Genomic DNA, 19223 nt, shown 5'->3' with positions numbered 1-19223 from the left:
TGCGGTAATGCAGCAGATGGGCCACTAATCCATTGCGCTCTCCCCACAGCTGCTTTGGACCTGCTAAATGTTCCCAGCATTTACTGTTCCTGATTTTGCACCTTCATTATGGGAGTTTTTTTTTTTTACTGACAGCCCAAAACTTGTCTCTAGGGGCAGCTCCAGACACCGCTTTTCTGTGAGCTTTAAAGTCGGCTGTTTGCGCACTCATCACTCTGCGCCATGGCTTCCATCCTCCGCGCCCCCCGCCCCACCGCTTCCCCCAAACAGCATCATCACTATCCACCCCCACCCTCCCCACTCGGCCTGGCTGCGGTGTCTGGAACATGCTCCCCCGGCGTCACGAGCCAGCGGTTGCTGTGCTGCTTCCTCCCCATTTCCATAAAGTGTGGTTGTTGAGAGCGAGTTACTGGATCTGTGCTCATCTTGGCTGTTCTGAACCACAGTGAGTCGAGCCTAAACTGGCAACTGGTCCCGAGGGGTCGATCATCACTTGTTGGCATTTGATGGAGTGATCTTCGGAATTCGACTGGCCGAGATCAGCCTTTAAGCCTGAGGTCTGTCAAACACCTAAAAAAGGGGAGGTTCCATACAACGGAAAATACTCTTTCATAAATGGTCAATCTCTCCATTTTAGTACCTTGCTGGTTTGCGTAACTTTTTCCTGTCTGTCACTGCGTGTGTCCTGATAGTCTCTAACTGCTTTTCTGTGTCTTTCTCTGCTGCATTCGGAGTTGTGTGAAGCGCAATTGCGTAGCCAGGGTGAGCTTCCCAACACGTGTGCTCTTGATTTAAAAAAAGTACCGAGTAAGTGAATATTTTCCTGTCTAACATGCAACACTACGAGGCAGGAAGGAATCCGTTTTTGTAGGAAAGTAGCGCTGCGAAAGCGTGCTGGACCCATAACCCATGGATCGAGACCTTTTTCTGCTAGTTTTGTTCTCATTCACACCAAAAGGAAACAACTGGCTACGATCGAAAAAAAAAGCTTAATTTTCCTTTACAGTAAATTTGCATTAGCTTCTTACTTCCAGTAAACAATTCAATCTGCAACCAACCTCTCTAATCGCTTTTATTCACACACGGACACAAGCAGTAAGTGCTGAAAAAATACACCAGCCGAGGATTTCCCCGTTCTTCGGCCCATTTCAGCCCATGATCCGAGTGGCCTTCCCTTGTTCTCAGTCACTCCATGATGACTTGAATAGAAAAAGAAAATGAGACAAATCTCTTCTGCGGAAGCATTTGGTGCAGTTTCTCGTATTAGCTGCTGTAGGTCCGATCCATACGACACCCTGCAGTAATTCATCATGCTAATTTGAACAACAGCGTCCTCCCTGCTACATGGACCATCGAGAAGGACAAGAGTGTCAGCAGAGCGGAAACAGCATCACGTCAAAGACACAGTAAATCATTATTTGGACAGATACGATTATTCATTCTTAATCCATTGTTCAGAATATGGAATTCCATCCCCAATATCACCATGAACTGGGAAGGTTTCGTTCCTTCAGGTTTGCATTAGAGTCGCATTGTGCAAAACACTCTGTGAGCGTCTCTGGTCAATGAACTGATGATGCGCGGACCTTTTAGTCATTGATCATCGCAAGAGTTGATCCAGTTTTGACGGTGACTTGTTCTCTGGTGTCGATTTACTCGAATTTCTCACCTGATTTCTCTGCTGTCCAATGAAGCTCTCTTGGCAGAATTTTGAATATTCGCTTGACTTTTCCTCACAGCATTCCAATCCCAACCCTTTTGAACAATTTGTTAAAGGATTTGCACACAGCCAGTTCCCAGGAACAGCAATGTGATAAAGACTATGGAATATGTTTTGAAGTGATGTTAATGGAGGGACAGATGGCTCCGACACCATGTAATAACTCCACCACCGCCCCCCCCCCCTCTCCATAATTGTGCAGGGTATAATTTACCTGAGAAGGCAGGTGGCACCTCAGTTTACCATATCATCTAAAAGCTGGCACCACTAACAGTGAAGCATTCACTGATTACTGCACTCGAGGGTCAGTCTGAATTTGTGCTCAGGATTCTGGAGTGAGTTTTGAACTCGCAGACCCCTGATTGTAAAAAGCAAGAGAACAACTGACTGAATCATAACTCACAGCAAAGTAAAAAATGGAGAAGAGATTGCCCTCTGTAAGGAAAAGCAGAAATAGATTGTTAATTGAAGAGGTGTTACAGAAAATGAGACACAGACACCCACAGTTGAAAGAGATGGGGGAGAGAGTGTAGCTGGAATTTCAATTCCCAGTGTAGATAATAGAAAATATTATCTTTGGATCAAATATCGGATCTGATAAGGGGTCAGATGTTGACTGGACTTAATGATAACACTTGTCTCAGCCGGATTCAGGCAGGGAGGGAGTGATGATCTCTGATTACCACATGTTCCCAGGAATGAATGAGGCAGCATTACAATACTGAGAAACTCAAAGTGACAAAGGAAGGATAACTCTTCAATCGACTCTCCCTGAGGGAAATAAAACAACATCTGCTGTGGTGTGTGAGTATTTTTGGTGTCCATATTACATCTCCACTGACTGGAAGAGTTTATGATTTATTATCACAGGTCGCGTGATTTCGTAAAGATAGAGCCACGACTTCAGTGTTTCCAGCTGCTTGAGCTTCTATAAGAGGAAAGTATGTATCGCAATATTGTGTAATACCCCACAGAGGGGTGATTAAGATATTTCACTATATCCAGCTACAAACCACAGTGGAAACCGAAACCCCATCTTCCCCTCTCGGACGGATGTGAACAATCCAACCAGACTAGTTACAACAAGAGAAGCGGATTCTTACCCGGAGCCCTGGGATCAATATTAATCCATCGGAATCTCTGAAACAGATTATACAGCCATTGATCAGGTTGCTGCGGTGGGATGTTGCTGTGCACATTGAAGCAGCAATCTCACTTACCAAGACACACCTCCACTCCCGCACCATTGGCCGTGAGGTTTTCGGTGTTCCTGAGGTTGAAAAATGTGGTGGAAAAATTCCAGTTCCTCCTATCACTGCCTCTCTTCTTCAAGCTCCGTCCCTCTCTTCCTCCCTAGTTCTCTCCCTCGCTTCCTACTAAGCTGTTCCCCCCTCCCCCCTCCCTCCTTGGATCTCCCTCCCTGACTCCCCACAACTCCCTCTCCCGCCCCGCCCGCACCCCTCTCTCTTTCAAATCTTATTTCCTTTCTCTGGGACCTGTCTTCTCCCCAGGCTGCCGCTGGCCCCGGGCTCGGGGACTTTCAGGCCGGCCAGGGCTCTTTAACCGGCTCCATTCACAGGAAAAGCGACTTCAGTTTCCACAAAAACATCTTTACCCCCAAAACTGAAATTCAGGTCAACGTGAACGTGAAGATTGCGGACTGCGATTTCCGCTCCTGCTGTTTAATACAAATCGCTATGTGTGTGTACAGTGAGCAGAAAGAAATTGCTGTTGTTTGTAAACATTTCTTACTGAAATCACTGTCATTCTGCTTTAACAGGACGAATTTGAATCTCTTGATATATTGGAAAAATAATAACGCGTGATTGTAGCTTACATAATAAAATATTAACACCGCGCTCTCACCCAGTAACTGACTGAAACGACTGTATAGACGGTGGCGGTTGTGGTTTTAAACTCCACGATGGACAGTTTGTGTTTTAATTCTGATACTGGGTAACAGAGCAATTGCAGAAACAATAGAGACACCACATCCCTGAAACATTGATATAAAACTGTGCAAAATAAAAACTGAGTGTGTATTTCGCAAGCAGCTGGAAAAGATGACTTTCATCATGCTTTTGAAACGCATCATTTCGTCAATATCCCCAAACAATGATTATTTTCCACATCTAAAATTCAGGATTTCAGTAAAACCCTGTGATCTGAACACAGAATCTTCTACTCTACAGTCAAAAGCGCTACCGTTTTACCCACCAGCCCAGCCACAAGGACGGGTTGAATCATAATCTGATTGAGGCCACGGATGATCGAGTTTTGTTTTGTTTTGTTTTAATTGGTGAGATGCTGCAAACTGTGGAGGAGCCGAGGCCCAAATACAAAGAGTGAAAGTGAGCGGAGAAGTTGATAAAATAATGATACTGGATTTGTGAGAGACCATTAAAGAATGATCCAGCGCGGACTCGGTTATTCACGTCAAAAATATAAATAAAATGCTGGAAACACTCAGCCCATCAGGTAACATCTGTGGAGAGAATAAAACAAAGTCAACACTTGAAATTTGTGACCTTTACTCCGAACTTGTGGATTCGATAAACAGCAATTCGATGTCACATATCAACAATTCGCTGTTTGAGCAGCAACATTCAGAATAATTTCCCGGCTCCGCTCTCTGGTATCAGGTCTGGTAGTATCTCTCGCAAAGAATCAAACATTAACTCTGTCCCTCTCTCCACTGATGCTGCCAGACCTGGAACAGGGCGAACGTTTCGATTCCAATGTGACTTCTTCGCCAGTTAAGGAGGCTCTGTTTCACTCGCCGCAGATGCTGCCGGAGCTGCCGAGTTATTTTCAACAGCTTCTTTGTTTTTATTTCAGAATGTCAACAAAGCCGGGCCATTCAGGAGAGACTTTAAAAATATTGTTTCACGCAAAGATAGAGGTGAGAAACTGTCTTCCCTAATAAGCAGTAAATGCGGCCTCAATGAATAATTTCAAATCCGTGAGTGATAGGTTTTTGCGAGGCAACAGTAGAATAGGATATGGAATCAAGGCAGCTGGATGGAGCTAAGGCACAGATCAGCCATTGTCTAACTGAGTGGTGGAACACGAAGGAGGGGCTGAATGACCTTCTCCTGTCCCCCCACAGATACCCGGAACTATTGGCTCAGACACTCTCTGTCTTCATGGATCCCCGTCATTCTAGACTCGGGCACTCGCGTCAGGATCACACTTCACAGATAATCACCTGCATGATCGGATTCTCCCGCCTTTATTGCTATATTTTCAGCTGCAGTACTTTTAAAACTCCTGTTTCATAATTAGAGTGAATTTTACTGTTTTTATAAAACGAACAACTTTGAACTTGCGCCTAGCACAGGGATCCAGGCAGGGATGGAAAGTCCAACTTAGAGTGAGTGAAGAAGAGTCTCTGAGGTTGAAAAGTGCGCCGATGTCTTCAGCATCTCAGGAGGGCTGGTCCGGGAATTAAACCTGACAACTCGAGCAAACTAATTTAAAGAACACCCCTAAATGAGAATAATACCACTAAAGACTGGAACAACGAGGCAGCCAGGGACGCTACATCAACCAAAGATAACTTTCATTGTCTCCCCAATCCTTTTAACCAACCTGTCACATCACAATTGTTAAGTCAGAAAATGTAAAAGTTACACCACAGCTCAGGTAGTAACAAAGAATGTGAAACTGGGTCCATGTCTCACATCGATGACCTTTCACCAGAACTGGGAAAAGTTAGTTTTGTAATTAGTTGTAAGCCTGTTTGTGGGAAAAAAAAAATAAAAGCGACAGCCTGTGATATGTTGGAAAACGGTTAAAAAAATGAGAAAATAGTTTATGCTGCATGGCCAGAGAGAGGGAAACATAAGCTCTTAGATTTTCAACAGCACAAAATGAGGCCCGTCGTGTCCTTGAAAACTCTCTGTAAGATCAATGGAACAAGTAAAGAAACAAAGGATGTTTCTGGAGGAGGAGTGAATGGCAGATTGATGAACAACTGTCATCCGAAAATAAAAACACGTGGAAAAGGAATCTCGAAATAACCTCTGTAAAAAGGAAAAGCGAAGTCAAAATGGGGCGCGGGAGGGAGGGAGAATGGGTGGGTGGGTTGGGGACACTTTTCCAGAGCGATATTGTTGATCTCAATGATCTCACTGGAAAGCTGGAAAGTGTCTAATTGAAAGATGAGGCGCTGTTCTTCGAGCGCACCTGAGCTTCATAGGAACATTGCAGGAGGCCGAGAGCCGAGTGATCTGCGGAAGAGCCAGGCCGCCAGTCATTTTGTTTCACCAGCTTGACTGTGTGGATGAGTTGGATCGAGTTCCTGCTGATTTACCGGCGGAACTTGGGTATCAATTCTGTCACGAGAAACTGACACCCCGACACCTTCTGTCCAAAGATACTCCAACTCCAACATTTACTGTCCTACTGTGCCCCTGAGTCACATTCTGCTGAGTAATTTATTTCATTCCTGCTCAAATCCCTGATTGTTAATTCCCTCTGAACCGGATTGCTCAAACACAAGAAAAGGCTCAAACTCGTCTCAGTGTAAATACCACAATACAGTTAAAGTGTGGATAAAATCAAATTAAACTGCGGGACTCCAGTTCTGTCGGTTTCTATGTTCATTCAGGCACGATTGAAACCGACTGATTTCAGCATCAGGATCAATCCAGATTCCCGTTACATGGACAAACCTTCTTTAACATTTGTGTTCATTTTCTTCACGTGTGTTGCAGTGATATACTGCCTGCAATGATTTCTCGGGCTCTAAAACATGCTCCTAATTTCAATAAATGTCACCATCTCGAACGCAAAGACGTTTGAAAAACCTCTTGGACAACGCACCCTGATCCGGCCAAAACAAAATCAAACTGTAGGACTCTCAGGCTGTGTTTAAACTTAAGAAAGTCTCTAGGACTGAGGTAATGGCAATCAGCACGTAAATGCATTGAATGGGTACATTAATGCTGATAAACTTCCAGCAAACTCTGGTGAACTCACTTCGGTGACTCTTCATGCTCTATCCGGACCTGGAAAAATATATCAAATTTGCTTCCAATTTCCACCCCTCCATCACCGTCACTTCGTCCACCTCCAATACTTCCCTTCCCTACCTTGACCTCTTTGTCTCCATTTCTGGTAATAGACTGTCCACCAATATTCAATACAAGCTCAGCGACCCCCACAGCTACCTCAACTACAGCTCCTCACACCCCGCTTCCTGTAAGTGCTCTATCCCATTCTCTCAGTTCCTTCACCGCCTTCACATGTGTCCCGATGATGCAACTTTCCAAAACCGCGCTTCTGACATGACTTCCTTCTTCCTTAACCCAGGTTTCCCACCCACTGTGTTTGGCAGTGCCCTCAACCATGTCCCTCCCATTTCCCGCGCCTCTCTCCTCACACCTTCCTCTCCCTCGCACAACCACGATAGGGTCCCCCTTGTCCTCACTTTCCACCCCACCAACCTCCATATTCAAAGGATCATCCTCCGCCATTTCGTCCAACTCAATCATGATGCCACCACCTTCCCCTCATCCTCCCCGACCACCACCCCCCCAACCCGCCAGCACCCCAGAGGGACCGTTCCCTCAGGGACAACCTGGATCACTCCTCCATCACTCCCAACACCTCATCCCTATCCCATGGCACCATCCCATGCAATCGAAGACGGTGCAACAATTGCCCCTTTACCTCCTCCCTCCTCACCATCGAATGGCCAGAACACTCCTTTCAGGTGAAGCAGGGCTTCACTTGCACCTCTTCCAATTTGGTCGACTGCATTTGTTGCTCCCAATGCGGCCTCGTCTACACTTGGGACATCAAACCCAAACGGTGTCACTGCTTTGTGGAACACCTTTTGTCTGTCTGCAAGCATGACCCAGACATGTCTGTCGCTTGCCATTTCAACACACCACCCTGCTCTCATGCCCACATGTCCCTCCTTGTCCTGCTGCAATTTTTCAGTGAAGCCCAATGCAAACTGGAGGAACAGCAACTCATCTTGAGATTAGGCAGTTTACAGCGTTCTGGACTTAACTTGAGTTCAACAACTTCAGACCAGGAACTCTCTCCTCAATCCGCACCCCCTTTTTAGTCCCCTTTTTTACTAAATTATTTTTAAAAACTTTTTATCCACTTAGTTTTATTTTTATTCATTTATCCACAGTTTAATACGCTTTTTACCCCCCTTCTGTCTCATTTTCTAATTTTTTTGTTCTTCACCACCGCCCCCATCCCCACCCCATCCCCCAAAGGGTCACCTGTTACGTGTTCCATGTTGTTCTTTCACACAATGCTACCCTTGTTTCCCATGATCACATTCTGCTTCCTTTCCTTTACACCACTATCAACATCTTTTTTCTTAGCCCTTATCACTGCCATTAAAACTCCCTTCATCCTTTAATTCGTGGCACCCTTGTCAATCTGTCATTTGTCCCCACTATCGCTGACCTTCTATCCAGCTTCACTTCCTCCGCACTCCACCCCCCCACTCCCCACCCCCACTCTGCCCCCAACCACCTGATACAATAGAAATGTCATCACGTTTGCGCTTCTCTTCAGCTGTGAAGAAGTGTCACACGGTCCTGAAACGTTAACTCTGTTTCTCTCCCCACTGATGCTGCTAGACCTGCTGAGATTTTCCAGCATTTTCTGTTTTTGTTTCAGTTTTGCAGCAGCTGCAGTATTTTGCTTTAATCTACGGCATTTAACAAATCGACTCATGTACTTTGGCATCCATGAGCTGTTGGCACATGCCCTGAATATTCAGTCTGGTGTTTAATGATGGAAATATAGTTTCAACACCATGTCCAAAATGTCTATGCACAGTGTAAAAACCCACCTCTGAAGGACTGGAACAGACAATCATTTGGTAACAAAAACAAACCCCTTCCGGCTTCACAGAGGAATCGATGCAATAGGAAAACAAACTTCATGAACGACATTTGAAATTTAACCATATCAGAAATTGCTCTAATATTCAGTTGGTCTGTCCGCCACTGGACTGATGAAAGATCAACTCCTGTGTCCAATTGGTAAGATATGCAGCCACCGAGAAAGAGGTTTAACAGAGAGGGAAAAGCCCGGTTGATTGGATTTGGTTATTGTTAACAAAATCATCATCGGACTGATTTTTCATGGTTAATATTCCCCAAAACTGATGGAAGAATTTGCAGCTGGGGAAATATAGAGAATGCAGGGTTACAGGATTCTTTGTGTATCAGCAGCAGTTACTGGTAACTGACTGGTGGATGGGGTTCTAGTGTTCAACAGGAAATCGTTAATCGTGAGAGGAAAATGTTCTCAATAAAGGAATGAGCCTCGTTTCAGTTCCCTCCAGGTTTAGTTTTTCGTTATGAAGATGGGGAGGAGAAATTAACTTTGACTGTCAAAAAAAAAGAGAGTGGGTGATGATTTGTTTAGTCCAGGAAGATGTGAATATAGGAACGGACGGAGACTGCCCTCCACTCAATCCTGTTCAGCTCGTGACTGGTCTGTATTTGAACTTCATCCATCCACCGTGTTTTTGTAACCCTTAAAATACTTACTGAACAAACAAAAACTATCAGATGCAGTTTCTAAATGTTCAGTTTGACCTCCAGGTTCAAAAGCATTTTGCGGGAGAGGGTTGCAGATTTGCACGATCCTTTGTGTGAAGGATCTTCCTGATATCACCCTTGATCGGCTTAGCTCAAATTTTATGTTAGGCCCACTTGTCTTGTAGAAATGGGGATCGTAAACTAAGCCCCTATTGCTCGTTTTCTCTCCTCACCATTCCCCTGAATTTTTCTGCTCTCTGTAACTCTCGTTGACCCTTGAGCTCCCTCCAGGAGCTTCTTAGTTCCAGAAATTAAATCACCACTCAGTCCCTTCATTTAAACCAATGACTGATTCTTTAAGGAAGTTCTTCATCCCGATTTATCAAGTAATTTGATGGAACATGCGAACAAAGTGCAGGGGTCGGCCAAGAAGTTTTCCGCTGTTGCAGGGATGGGGTCAGACTGAGAAACCATGCCTGACGGTCGGGAATACAGGTCGACGAGGCCGCGACAGATTGAGACAGATTAGACAGTGAGGAACAGTTTCTCTTTGTGCAAGGCACCGGCTTTAAACGAATCAATGGGAACATGAGGATTCATTTTCCATGGTGGGTGGTAAGGATCGGGAATGCCCTGTCTGGGGCAAGTGGGAGAGGCAGGTTAAAATCGGTGCTTTCAGAGTGGAACTGGACAACTGCCTGAAGAGAAACATTTACATGGCTATGGAGACAGGGCTGGGGACTGGGGTAGCTGAGTTCCTGTTGAAGAATCTCAGGACAGACAACAGGCCGAATGGTCTCCTTCTCTGCTGTAACTTTCCCACTTGTACGGGTGTGAGGTTCACTCTATCGGGGATCTGTCAGTTTCTGATGATGTGCCCGTGTGTATGAATCATTCTGTATCGCTCGGTCTCTTGTACACCGTGAGAGTGTGCGATTCAATGTGTATCAGTCAGTCACTGATGCCAGGCCTGAGTTAATGATTCATTCTGGATCTCTCTGTCTCTTACTCGCAGTTTGAGTGTGGGATTCATTACATGTCTGTCAGTCCCTGAGACACTTTGCAAATCTGGATACATTCAACCCAGAACATACCTCACTGAAAGTGGGCCATTTGTTCTAACAGGTAAACTGCCCGACAAGATCCTCCGCCTAGAATACTTCATGTAACATTCTCTGTTTATCCCTGAAATTCATTTTCCCTCCTATACTTATCTAGATTTCCTTTAAATGCAGTTTATCTAATCGTCTCAGTTGCTTCAGGCGATAGTTGTCCTGTAACTGCTGCCGATTCAATGGGAATAAATTAATTAATCATGTTTTCTAAATTGTATTTCATATTTGCATTTCTTTGTCTGCCCCATCACATCACATCACAAATTCCTCACATTGACCTGTTCCCGCGACACCGACAATGTGAATTTCTACCGCTGCGTTGCGGCCAGTAGATGGCAGCACATTCTGATTTAATGAAGTTGACAGATCAGAGACAATAGAGAATATTTGTTCACATTATTTGGAAAGGGACAGTTTTAGAAATACTACGAGAGTGGAGATGACCTTTTCTTATATGTATTTTGTAACAAGCAATAGTTATCGTCTGTTCCTCGATACGATGATGACATCCACTCAGGGCCGTGAGTTTCTGCCATGGGTCTTCATGTGAGTGAACAGGTCAATTCTTGGTTCACAGATCTTTGGACACATGGGACAGGATGTCCCAAGAGGTAGTGAGATCCGGAGTGCAGGATTTGCTTCCTGTCACTTCTCCTCAGCCGCCGTTCTGCCTCATCATTGAGACCTTGTGACTCAGAGTGTGCTGCAGCTTGTGGGATAAGTTTTGGTCATTTTAAATGATGAGAAGCAAGCTCCTCGCAGTCATTAATATGAATGCTGCAGCGCTTGAATGAACGTTTCAGAGAATCTTTAAAGCGTTTTCTTTGTCCTCCCCTGGAATGTTGGCCATTTGAGAGTTGAGAAAACAGGACCTGGAGGGTGCAACACTTTTCGACCATCCGGACACAGTGTGCAGTCCATCCAAGTTAATGTTTCAGGAGTTTGGCCTGAATGATTGATGAGCTGACTTCAAGAACGCCACTCCTGTTTATTCGGCAGCGCTCCCATGGAATCTGGAGGGTGCCGCGGAGACATTGCGGATGGAATTTATCCAACACTCTTATGAGTCGCCGATGCACAGTTAAGTAATTATAATGTTGTATTCGACACGTCAGCCGTTGTCTTGTGTGTGAGAGCGAGATACAGGCTTATCGTCCCTTCTCTACTCCATTATTGTTGCATTCAGCCTCCCAAAATCTTTCATAAGTTTAAAGACCTGTATGAGACCACCCCTCAGCTTTCCTTTTTCAAGGAATATGGGCGCTTTTTGCAAGCGCAGCATTTGTTGAGCATCTCACATTATCCTCGAAGTGACGAGTGAAGCAAATTACTGTGGGTCTGGAGTCACATGTACGGCAGGCAAGGGAAGGGCGGATGATTTATTTCCGTAAAGGGCATTCGTGAACCGGGTGGGTTTTTACTGCAATCGATGATAGTTTCATAGCCGCCATTACTGAGCCTAGGTTTCAATTCCAAATTTAGGAAATATTTTAATTTAAATCTGCTCTGGTGGGATTTAGACCCGTGCCCACAGAGATTAACCTGGCCCTCTGTATTGTTAGTCCAGTGACAGCAGATTCAGCTAATTCAGATTCATGCGAACATTGGAAATATCTCAAAGCATTTTATTAAACCGATTGATGCAAAGATTTTTGTTCCAGTTGGACAAATCAATAACTTAACGAACATGATCAGATATTGTGGGTCTGTTAGGAACTACACAAAATACAAAGTTGAGTTTGAAATTAATGCACAAATTAACAAAAGCAGAGAGTGTGAGAAAGAGCCCTGAAATGTTTGGAAGGTAACGCAGAAACTTCAGCTGACGAATGAGGCCGCGGTTTTCAGTAAGTTTGACAGATTTCTGTATAAAACGACCGCGGCAGGACTCGAACCTGCAATCTTCTGATAACCTCAGCCAACACCACCGAAGTCAGACGCCTTATCCATTAGGCTACGCGGCCAGCTCTCGCACTACATCTCGTGGCCTCCCCTCTACCGTTGCTAAATTGCCGAAAATAAACCACAGAACTTTCCTTTCATATAAACCATTACCAAAGGAAGCCGTTCTTCCCGAATTAATGAGCAATTTTATCTATGTTTCCAACATGTTAAGACGATAGTGTCAGAGAGAGAAACTTCTGCCAATTTCGGCATTGGGGGAGTGGGAGGGGTGTGGGGGCGTTGGGGCGCAGTCAAAAAACATGATGTTTCCTGAGTGAAATTAGGAAACATCTCTCCCAGCAAAGGGGACTGGAATTTCAGAGATCCCGTCGGGAAACAGCACTTTAATTTTAAATCTCAGTTTGATAGAATTGTATACATCAAATATATGATGGATCAGTAAGAAAATGGGTATTTCTCTGTATCGGAAATATGTTCTTTGAAACATTATTGAAGACATTGAGTTATGCATTCACTGCAATCGAACCCAGGTCTCTATGATGATAAATAAGAATTTCACTCCTGAATCACCAGATATGCTGAAATCAATTTATTTACCGAACTACAAGATCACTGCCCTAAAACAGAAAGCAAACTGAAAGTAACCTGACCTCGAAGAAAATGAAATAATTTAGGGACTGTGATGCTGTAACAAAATAGGCAACTTGTATGTAGGCGTCGAGAATCTAATCCGAGTTTCCCACGCCCTAGTGACGCATTATGCTCCTGAACCAGCAATGCACAGGTTTGGACGGATTTCATAACTTTCAAACTATTTCCTAATGTGATTATCAAAGTATCACTTCCCTTATCATTGATCTACAGTCCCTCATTGTTCAAATCCCACGTCTGGCTTTCGGTATTTTTAATCACTCCACAGACAGAACTGTCAAGAGGGTTTAGAGAAAGTAAATAAAGATGAACTGTTCCCACTGGCGCAAGGGTCAGTAACCAAACAGGGCAGATTTTATTTCATTCAAAAAGGATCCAAAGACAACGTGTGGAAAAGATTTTCTCGTATTAAATTGTAAGTATTTGGGTGGACTGCCTAATCGGCAGGGAAACCCACGACTGTTACCATCTAGATGGACATTAATTCGGGAAGAACGGCTTCCTTTGGTAATAGTTTAAATGATGGGGCTGTTCTGTGGTTTATTTTCTGGAATTTAGCTGCGGTAGAGGGGAGGCCACGAGGCAGAGGGTCAGAGAGCTTCAAAACGTTGCAGGAGAATGATGACATGTTAAGACGATAGTGTCAGAGAGAGAAACTTCTGCGAATTTCGGAATTGGGGGAGGGGGAGGGGTGTGGGGGCGTTGGGGCGCCGTCGAAAAACATGACATTTCCGGAGTGAAATTAGGAAACATCTCTCTCAACAAAGGGTCCTGGAATTTCAGAGATCCAATCGGGAAACAACACATTAATTTTAAATCTCAGTTTGATAGATTTGTTTTAATCAAATATATGATGGTTCAGTGATAAAATGGTTATTTATCTGTATCTGAAATTTGCTCCTTGAAATATTATTGAAGACATTGAGTTATGCATTCACTGCAATCAAACCTAGGTTTGGGATAAATTAACTTTTACACTTCTCTTATTAGGATAAATTAACCGTCCGATTACATGAGCAACAGTTTCTTCATTTACTCCACGTGTTTTACAGAGATAATTTCGCTGTAGTTACTTCTCAGGTATGGAAACCTCGCCCCGGTTTAAATAAAATCCGCCTTTTCGCTCGCAAAGAAATTTGGATTTTAAGTGGTGAAACACGAGGGATCGTCGGGGATTTGAACCCGAGATGCATAATCATTTAATGAAAACCCCGAAGCGAGAATCATACCTCTAGACCAATGAGCCTTCCACAAGTAAGCGAGATAACCGCTATGTGCATTCATTGTCCTCCAGAGTGCGTCAACCCTCATTTTGGGTTTCTGTCGTAACACCAGAAAACAATTAAGAATTACACCTCATGGCAGGCAGCAGCGTGGACAGTGAAAGGGTGTTCACGTTTCAGGTCGATGACATTTCATCAGAACTCAGCAATGCTAGAATTGTGATCAGTTTTACACTGTAACTCCTGACACCGAGCTGGAACAGGAACTCGGCACCCACTCAATCTGGCGGTGCGTGCGCCCTTCCTCCCACCGCTGACGTCCTCGTTGTTCAGCCATTGACGGTCGCCCACTTGCTGCCTCCCACTCACTCCCCTGCTCCCGAATGCCAGGTGCACAGACCCCAGACCCTCGCCGCCTCGCTTACTGCGCTACACGCCAACCCTTATACCGCACCGTTCGATACCCGACTACCAAGCCGCGCACCTCCCACTCGGCACCTCCCTCCTGACCCCTGTCGCCGCCCATCTCACCACAAGAACTGAGGAGATGGTGACAAGCAGAACAGCAAGTGAGGCGGTGAGGGGTAGGGAGCAGGCCGGAGAGCGGGAGCTTACTGAGGCGCCGAGCAGTGCGGCATGCGAGACGGTGAGCAGGACAGGGATAGCAGTGCCGAGAGAGGCACACAAGAACAAGAACACGAAAATCAGGAGCAGCAAGAGGCCATTCAGCCCCTCGAAGCTGCTCCAGCATGGCTGATCTGAATGTGGCCGCAACTCCACTTTCCTTTCTGCCCCCCATAATTCTTTACTCATTCCTTTGTCAAAAATATCTCCAACTCAGCCGTGAACATTTTCAATAACCCAGCCTCCACTGCTCTCTGGGGAAGAGAAATCCACAGATTAATGTCCCACTGAGAGAGATAGAAACAAAACAAATTACCTTCTGTCAGTCTGAAATGTGAGAGCCCGATATTTTTAAACTGAGTCACCTGATTGTAGAGTCCCCCACAAAAGGAAACATAGTCTCAGCAGCCACCCTGTCAAGTCCCCTCAGGATTTTACATCTTTCAGTAAGATCACCTCCCATTCTTCAAAACTCCAATGGGTATAGGTCCAACCTCCTCAACCTTTCCTCATAAGGAAACCCTTCCATTCCAGGAATCAGTCGACTGAATCTCCTCTGACCTGCTGTAATGCAATTATATCCTTTCTAAACTAAGGAGGCTAAAACTGTACACAGTCTGTACACAGAAACTGCTTCACCATCTCACCCAGTCAGTCATGTATTCGCTCACCCACAGTCAATGACTCGATATTTAAACTACCAGAATAAGGCAGCTAATGCTGTAAACAGGGGCCACGTCCTTTCGTTCCATGACTCTGCCGCTGGGTTGAGATGGGGAAGTTAGATGGGAGCGGGACTGTTCATTTCTCTGACATCAGAACGCAAGATCCTTGGAGAAATGTGCAGGAACATCGGGGAGGCAAAATCTTTATGTGAGGTGGTAATTGTTGCTGACCGGGAAATGCGGATTATTGTGTCCTGTGTAAGTTGAGCGGAGTTGATTCAGTGGCGCTTGTTTTCACCGTCCAGCCCGCCCGTTTCCATATTCGACACATTACCCTCCGACATTTCCACCACAGCCAGCATGATATGACCACCAAAAACACCCTCCCTTCTCCTCCACAATCACCAATCCAAAGCGACCATTCACTCGACGACAGCTGGTGCTCCCCCAGTACACCTTCCCTTTTCTAGGGCACAATCCCAGGAAACTGCATGAATTGAATCTCTTCTTTTACCTCTTCCATTCTCAACATTCAAGGCCCCACACACTCCTTCCAAGTGTAACAGTGATACACTTGTCCTGCTTTCAATTTAATATAATGTATTTGGTGTTCACAATATGGCCTCCGCTACTTGATAAGGCCCCACAGACTGAGTGACTGCTTTGACACCACCTCCTTTCAGTCCGCAAGCCTGACTCCGACTTTCCTGTCACTCGTAATTTCAATTCGCCACCTTGCTCCCACTCTGACCTTTCTGTCCTTAGTCTGCTGCACCGTTCCAATGAAGATTAACGTAAACCAGAGGAAGAACACGGTCATCTTTCAACTCGGCACCCTACAGATTTCAGGACTCACACTGAGTTCAATATTTTTAGATTATAAGCTCTATCTCCATCTTGTTTCATGTGTTTTTTGCTGTTTCGTCTTTTCCCTCATTCTCTATTCTTTCTCATTGCAATTGGACGGCTGCTATCCAGCCATTCACACCTCATCTGAGCCAATCGTTCGTTTCTTTGTCTGTTCCCTTTGGCTTTTGCCCCGTGATACTTTTTTTCTGTAATTTCATCTCTCCGGGCGCCTACACCATCACAGACCTGCGCTTTTCTTCAACCTCTTCCCAGCCCCCGAATCATTCACTTCTTCAAAACCTATTACATTTCTCTCTTTCCTCAGTGCTGCTGGAGTATCGTTAACTTGAAACATTAATCCGTTTTCCAATTACAGTTGTTGCTGAGTGTTTCCAGCATTTCCGGTTTTTATATCATAGTAAGCTCCTTGCCTGATAACACAACCCGTTAAATTCAATAATCTGGAACTGGTAACAAACCACATTTAAACAGACATAGTCATACCTGCATTTCAGTTTGTATTTCCTGAAAGAAGACAATATTTTACCGTTTCCATTCCGCTCCCAAGGGATCAATTCTCATGCCAGCTTCTCACACCCTTCATGCCCCAAAGGATGTAGGACTGATTTCTATCCATGAATCATAGAAGGATACAGGACAGACAGAGGTCATTCCGCCTGTGCTGTGTCTTTGGTTGAGCGATATGATTGCTCCCACATCCAAGTCTCTCCCCATATTCCTGTATTGTTTTTCCTTTCAGAAATTTCTCCAAAAGTCTTTTTAAAGTTATTATTGAATCTGCTTCCACCACCCGTCCAGAAAGCTTCCATTTCACAACAACGCTCTGTGTAAAATATATTCTCCTCATCTCTCTCCTGGCTATTTTCCCAATCAGCGTCAAACTGTGCCCTCTGGTTAGCGGCCCTTCCGTCAGTGGGAACAGTTTCTCCTGATTTACTCTATCAAACTGATCATCATGTGAACACCTCATGGCAGGAGTTTCACAACGCGAAACAATTGGAGAAAATTCGAGGAAAATTTTAACAAAATTGATTCTGAAAATTAATTTATCCAAATTTGAACAATTTCAACAACAGCACTGCAATTGAATAAAACTTCCCAAAGCTCTTCAAAGGAGCTCAGTCAAGCAACATTCTACACTGAGTCATAAATTTGGGAAGCTGAACAAAACCTTGGTCAAAGGGGTGGATTTAAAGAGGGTCTTAAGCGGGGTGGGGGTGGGGGTCGGGGTGGGGGTGGTGGTTGGCAATTGGGGGCGTTTCTAGAAGGAATTGCAGAGTGAAAGGCTCAGACAGATAGAAACGTGGCCGGTGATGAAACAATGAAAAGTGGAAATGAATAAGGGACCAAGTTTGGATTCAGAAAGAGAAAGGGAAATGTCTGGGAATGGAACTGAGAATCCAGTCTGGCAAAAATGAAATCTACCCCTGGACCATTAATATCCACACAGCCGCTCATTCCAAGTGTCCAGTTGGAAATTTGACTGAAGGAACATGCAGTTTGACAGAGCGCCTGTGATAATCTAATGTCTGATCTGAAGCTGCAACAGGAACTGTTCATTCCAGCTGTGATAATCGTGTTGGCCTTGATGTTCAGGGCTGTAGACTCACATCAATCTTGTTTCGAGCTGTCTGTCAGAAACAGTTTGGAAAGATGACGGAGCAGTTATGGGAAGTAGTGTTATGCTGCATGTCACTGATGCTCGTTGGCTATATATCAACGAAAAACTACATTGTTACGGCACAGAAAGAGGGCATTTGGCCCATCATGTCTTCACAGACTCTCCGAATGAACAACTCTTGAACCATTCCCCTACCTTCTCCCCGTAACCCTACACATTCTTCATTTTCAGATAACATAATTCCCTTTTGAATGATTCAGTTGACCCTGCCTCCATCATACTCTTAGACATCAAAATAATAATTTTTTTAAAAAACTTCTGAAAACATTCCACTTTTTTTTTACTAATCAAATATCATTTTCGATCCTCTCACGAGTGAAAAGAATTTCTCCCTATCTACTATGTCCAGACTTCTAATGATTTTGAACACCTCTATCAAATCTCCTCCTAACCTTTTTTTTCTCTGAGTAAAACAGCCATATCTTCTCCAAGATATCCTCGTAACCGAAGCTCCTCATCCCTGGAACCATTCACGTGAATCTTTTCTGCAATTTCTCCAGCACCTTCACATCCTCCCTAAAGAGTGGCGCCCGGAACCGGACGCAATACTCTTGTTGAGGCTGAACTCATGAATTATACAAATTCAACATAGCCTCTTACTCTTGCACTCTATCATTTTGTCCATAAAGCCCAGGATACTGTATGGTTGATGGAAAAACTCTCTCAACCTGTCCTGCCACCTTCAATAAATTAGGTACATAAACATCCAAGTCCCTCTGCTTTTCCTCTTCCGTTAGAGTTGTACCCTTCATTTTATGTTGTCTCTCCATGTTCTACCAACCAAACCTCTCTCCATTGAACTTCATCTGCCACCCGTCTCTCCATTTCCACCAAAAGGTCCAAGTCCATTTGAAGTTCTACACTATTCTCCACACTCTCCACAATGCTTCCAAGCTTTGTATCCTCCGCAAACGTTGAAATTTTGTCCTGGGCACAAAGGTCTCGGTCATTGATATTTATCAGGAAAAACAAAGGTCCCAATCCTTCCGCCAGGCCGAAAAACATCCATTTACCACCAACCTCTGTTTCCTGCCACTCAGCCAATTCTGTATCCTTGTAGCGGCGAAGCTGCTCTACTCCTTTTGCCACCCATTTCATTGTTAGGTGGCGAATTTTCTTCTGTTAAGTGGTTCAGGTTGGAAAGCGGGGAGAGGCTGGATTTACCTGTACAGAAGGAGGTTGGTGACGGCAACTGAGAACGTGGATGAACCAGTTGCTGATTTGCTTCAAACCTTTATCTAAAAAT

The 19223-nt window shown here is 44.6% G+C and overlaps 1 non-coding gene across 1 annotated transcript; it reads right to left on the bottom strand.

The window, feature by feature from the left end:
• Positions 1 to 12232: 12232 nt before the first annotated feature.
• Positions 12233 to 12322, bottom strand: trnar-ucg (transfer RNA arginine (anticodon UCG)). The gene is given in 2 exon segments: positions 12233 to 12268; positions 12286 to 12322. It is a non-coding gene; the product is annotated as a tRNA-Arg (tRNA).
• Between the last annotated feature and the right edge of the window lie 6901 nt (positions 12323 to 19223).

Source organism: Cetorhinus maximus, chromosome 31, assembly GCF_964194155.1.
Source record: "Cetorhinus maximus chromosome 31, sCetMax3.hap1.1, whole genome shotgun sequence".
Lineage (NCBI taxonomy): Eukaryota > Metazoa > Chordata > Chondrichthyes > Lamniformes > Cetorhinidae > Cetorhinus > Cetorhinus maximus.
This window is presented reverse-complemented; position numbering and strand designations above follow the sequence as displayed.